Genomic DNA, 5,760 nt, shown 5'->3' on the forward strand with positions numbered 1-5,760 from the left:
TGGACCCTGATTTCTGCCAGGCGGTTCAACCGCCTCAGTCAGGCGGTGGCACCGCCTGAGCTCAGTCTTCGAGCTCTAGCAGGAGGTGCCACCGCCCCTGACAGAGGTGGCACAGCCTGGGCTCGGTCTCCGAGCTCTGGCTAAGCGGTGCAACCGCCTCAGTCAGGAGGTGGCACCGCCTGAGCTCGGTCTTTGAGCTCTAGCAAGAGGTGCAACCGCCCCTGACAGGAGGTGGCACCGCCTAGAGGCTCAGTCTTCGAGCTCTACCAGGCGGTGCAACCGCTCCAGTCAGGCAGTGCAACCACCAGATCCCGGAATTCCGGGAATTGACAGTTTTGAGCTCCAAATTCAAACTGGGTTGGGGCCTATAAATACCCCATCCATTCAGCACTGAAACGTAACATACAAACACCGAAATCTTGATCTTATTCTGTGATTCTTAGAGCTCAAAATTGTTGTAAAGGCCAAAATTTCTTCTCCCTCTTTTCTTCCAAGTTCTGATCTTTAAAGAGAGGAGAGAAAATTCTGTAAGGGTTGTCTCCTAAGCCCGTCAAAAGGAGTGAAACTGTAAAAGGGTGGTTGGCCTTCGCCTTTTGAAGGAAGGCCTCTAGTTGACGTCGGTGACCTCGTCGGTGGAGGAAGCCAAAAGTGGAGTAGGTCAAGATTGACCGAACCACTCTAAATCTCGGTTTGCATTTACTTTGAGCATCTTATCCTTACTGCAAATCTCCTCGAAAGCTTACTGCTTTCTGTGCATATACGATCGGGTTTCAAGCTTTGCACTTTCTGAATCAGCGTTTGGACGTAAATCAATTTTATCGTACGATCATCATATTTCAGTTTGCGTTTACGTTTTGATTTCTATCATAACTGCAAACTGCCTTTATATCCTTGCTTTAACTGCATCTCGCTTAATCAAGTGATTTACAAATCAGCATTTAGACATAAATCAGTTTTTTCGTACGAATATCATATTTCAGTTTGCGCCTACTATCTGATTTGAACCATAACTGCAAACTGCACTTATATCTTTACTGTATCTCGCTTAATCAAAAGTTAAAGTGATTTACGAATCGACTTTCCTACTAAAATCACTTTTATCGAACGAATGCTATTTTTATCGTAGAAGGTTTTCCGCTGCACTAATTCAACCCCCCCCCCCCCCCCCCCCCCCTCTCTTAGTGCTCTTGATCCTAACAATTGGTATCAGAGCGGGGTTAACTCTCAAACGGATTAAAACCCAAGAGAGATGGCATACGTCGGAAACCAAGAGGGCCATTCTATTACACGTCCACCCATGTTTAATGGGACGGACTAAACCTTTTGGAAGACCTGAATGAGGATCTTTCTTATTTCTATGGATTTTGAACTTTGGAATCTTGTCGAAAATGGATTTTCGAAGTCTTCTCTTCCAATGATCAATTGGAATGAATTGGAGAAGTAGGCTTTCGCTCTTAATGCAAAGGCTATGAATGCCTTATTTTGTGCGCTTGATAAAAATGAGTTCAACCATGTTTCGGTTTGTGAAACCGCATTTGATATTTGGCATACACTCAAAGTGACTCACGAAGGCACAAGTAGAGTGAAAGAGTCAAAAATCAATCTTTTGTTACATTCTTTCGAACTTTTCCGGATAAAACCGAGTGAGACTATTGGTGACATGTTTACCCGTTTCACGGATGTCGTCAATGGTCTAAAAGGACTCGGAAAAAGTTTTTCGGATTTTGAGCTCGTAAATAAGATTCTAAGATCCCTTCCTAAGAGTTGGGATCCTAAAGTCACTGCTATTCAAGAGGCGAAAGATCTAAACAACTTCCCTCTTGAAGAACTAATCGGGTCATTAATGACCTACGAGATGACTTGCAAAGCTCATGAAGAGCAAGAAGACATCCTTCCAAAGAACAGGAAGGTATGACACTTAGAACTTCAGAAGACCACTTGAGAGAAAACTCTAAGTGATGAGGACTGTGACGATGACTTGGCACTTCTAACAAGAAAATTTAAAAAATTCATTAAAAGAAACAAGTTTAAGAATGACACAAAAAATAAACTTGAACCCAAGAAGGACCAAGTTATTTGCTATGAGTGCAAGAAGCCGGGACACTACAAGAGTGATTATCCCCAAGTCAAAAAGAGAACATCAAAGAAGAAGGCGCTCAAAGCAATATGGGATGACTTGAGCGCGCCCGAAGAAGAGGAGTCCAACACCGAGCAAGTTGCTCATTACGGCTTAATGGTCATCGGAGAGGAGGTAACGAATTTAATAGATGCAGATTTATCATTTGATGAATTATTAAATGCCTTCCATGACTTATTTGATGAATGCAAGATTATTAGTAGAAAATACAAATTGCTAAAAAAGGAGCATGATAGTCTTACTTGTAATTTCGATAAGTTAAAAACTGAATATCATAATAGTTTAGGTTCATGCATAAAATGCCCTGATATAAAAACTCTCCAAAAGGAAAACTTGCTACTTAAGGATATCTTGAAGAAATTCAAGGTTGGTAGCAAGTCCTTGAACATGATCCTTGCAAACAAGGGTCACGTTTCCAAAAGAAGTGAAATCGGATTTGTGAGAAGTCCTCACCAAAATCCAACCACCTTCATAAAAGGCCCCATCTTACATGTACGACACCAAAGCAAATGCAACTTTTGTTGCAAACTTGGACACAAAACGCATTATTGTCCATTCAAGAAAATTAGTCCAAACAAATTAATTTGGGTTCCTAAAGGGACCATGATAAATTCTATGCAACATGATAAACAATGTAGATCTATTTTTGAGGCACCCAAAAGCAAATGGGTACCTAAAAATCATCCTTTCTTGTAGAAACCTATACCATCGCAAGCTAGGAGCAAGAGATGGTACCTTGATAGTGGATGCTCAAGGCATATGACCGGAGATCCATCTCAATTCTCTAAGCTCACTAGCATAGACGAAGGCTATGTCACCTTCGGAGATAACAACAAGGGTAAAATCATTGGCAAAGGAACCATAGGTAACAAATCCAACTTCTTTATCGAAGATGGTTTGTTAGTTGATGGTTTAAAACATAGCCTCTTGAGCATTAGTCAATTATGTGATAAAGGATATATTGTCAGATTCGAATCTAATGCTTGCATCATTGAAAAACCACACAAAAACACGTCTATGATTGCATTAAAATAAAATAACGTATACACTATTGACATCAATGATTTGTGTAATGAAATGTGTTTTTCGGTTTTGAATGAGGATGCTTGGCTATGGCATAGAAGATTAGGTCATGCTAGCATGAAACTAATCACTCAAATATCATCTAAAGAACTTGTAAAAGGAATTCCTCATATCAAGTTCATCAAAGATAATGTATGTGATGCTTGCCAATTAGGTAAACAAATTAAGGGCAGTTTCAAATCTAAGAATCAAATAAGCACCTCTAGGCCCTTACAATTGATCCATATGGACTTGTTCGGACCAATCTCTATATCAAGCCTAGGAGGTAGCAAATACGCCTTCGTCATTGTGGATGACTATAGTAGATACACATGGACTTACTTCTTAAAACAGAAAAATGAATGCTTTAGATATTTTACCAAGTTTTGTAAACTTGTTCAGAATGAGAAGGGTTCTATGATTTCGTCAATTAGAAGTGATCACGGTGGTGAATTTCAAAACCATGATTTCCAAGAATTTTGTGAACTCAATGGATACAACCATAATTTCTCTACTCCTAGAAATCCTCAACAAAATAGAGTAGTAGAAAGAAAAAATCAAAATTTACAAGAAATGACAAGAACCATGTTGAATGAACATAGCCTACCCAAATATTTTTGGGTCGAAGCCGTAAATACTACATGCTATATTTTGAATAGAGTTCTAGTAAGACCCTTACTCACCAAAACTCCCTATGAGTTATGGAACAACAAAAAACCCAATGTTTCATATTTTAAAGTCTTTGGGTGTAAGTGTTTTATCTTGAATGAAAAAGATAACTTAGAAAAATTTGATGCTAAATCCGATGAAGGAATCTTTCTTGGTTATTCTTCGGTTTCTAAAGCTTTTCGTATCTTCAATAAAAGAACTTTAATTATTGAAGAATCCATTCATGTTGTCTTTAATGAGATTTCCGAAATCAGGAAAAACGATTTTGATGATGATGTTAATTTTGATTCCTTGAATTTAAATGAAACATCGTCTCCAACTAGCAACTTGAATGCATCCACTTCCGAAATATCCTTACCCAAGGATTGGAAGTATGTAGATGCTCATCCTTAGGAGCTAATCTTAGGAGACACATCAAAGGGTGTTCAAACACGTTCTTCTCTTAAAAATTTTTGTTCCAACATCGCTTTTCTCTCCCAAATTGAACCCAAATGTGTTGACGAAGCCATGAAAGATGATTCATGGATTATCGCAATGCAAGATGAATTAAATCAATTTGAGAGAAATGAGGTGCGGAAGCTTGTTCCTAGGCCAAATGACCATTTAGTTATTGGTACTAAATGGGTTTTTAGAAACAAGCAAGATGAATATGGTATCGTGGTTAGAAACAAGGCTAGATTAGTGGCCAAAGGTTTCAACCAAGAAGAAGGTATCGATTACGAAGAAACCTTTACTCCTGTGGCTCGATTAGAAGCCATAAGGATGCTCCTTGCCTACGCTAGTAGTAATAATTTTAAGTTGTTTCAAATGGATGTTAAAAGCACTTTTCTTAATGGCTTTATTTTCGAAGAAGTCTATGTTGAACAACCTCCTGGATTTGAAAATAATAGCCTCCCTAATCATGTGTTTAGATTAACTAAAGCTCTCTATGGTTTAAAACAAGCTCCGAGGGCTTGGTATGAGAGACTTAGTTCTTTTCTTATCGAAAATAATTTCACAAAAGGCAAGATTGATACTACATTGTTCATCAAGAATTTTGAAAATGATTTTCTCATTGTTCAGATTTATGTTGATGATATTATCTTTGGTTCTACGAGTGAATCTCTTTGTGAATCTTTTGCTAAAACTATGAGTCTTGAATTCAAAATGAGTTTAATGAGAGAATTAACATTCTTCTTAGGCTTACAAATCAAACAACTAAGCAATGACATCTTTATTAGTCAAACTAAATATGCTATGAATTTGCTAAAAAAGTTTAATATGAATAACTCAAAAGCTATTAACACTCCTATGAGCACCTCTACTAAGTTAGAAATTGATGAAAATGGAGAAAGCTTCGATCAAAAAACTTATAGGATAAGTGTGCATGATTAACTATGATGAAAATAAGATATGCAACAGGAGTTGCGCCGGAGTCAAGACAATGATCACGTTGGGAGTTCGAGAGTTCGACGGAAGTTCGGACAGTCATCAGAGGTTTTGCGGGAACAAATCCGAGAAGTCCATGAGCTTGCCAAAAAAGCTCGTCGGAACTTGCCAAGTGGATCGTCGCAAGTCCAGGAGTTTGCCGGAAGTCCGCAGGAGCATCACCGAGGGTTCATCGGATGATCGACGGAAGTTCACCGGAAGCTAGCCGGAAGAAGCGATTGACGCACCAGAGCAAGTTGCAGTAAATATCTTAGGAAAAATCATAGTTAGCACAATGATTAAGTTGGAAATGGGAGGTGATCCCATTAACTTAATCTTGGGGCAATTGGGCCCCTGAAAAAACCCAAATTGGGCCGAATGGATCAACCCATTCGGACCCTGATTTCTGCCAGGCGGTTCAACCGCCTCAGTCAGGCGGTGGCACCGCCTGAGCTCAGTCTTCGAGCTCTAGTAGGAGGTGCCAC

This window comes from Musa acuminata, chromosome BXJ1-3, assembly GCF_036884655.1.
Source record: "Musa acuminata AAA Group cultivar baxijiao chromosome BXJ1-3, Cavendish_Baxijiao_AAA, whole genome shotgun sequence".
Taxonomy (NCBI): domain Eukaryota; kingdom Viridiplantae; phylum Streptophyta; class Magnoliopsida; order Zingiberales; family Musaceae; genus Musa; species Musa acuminata.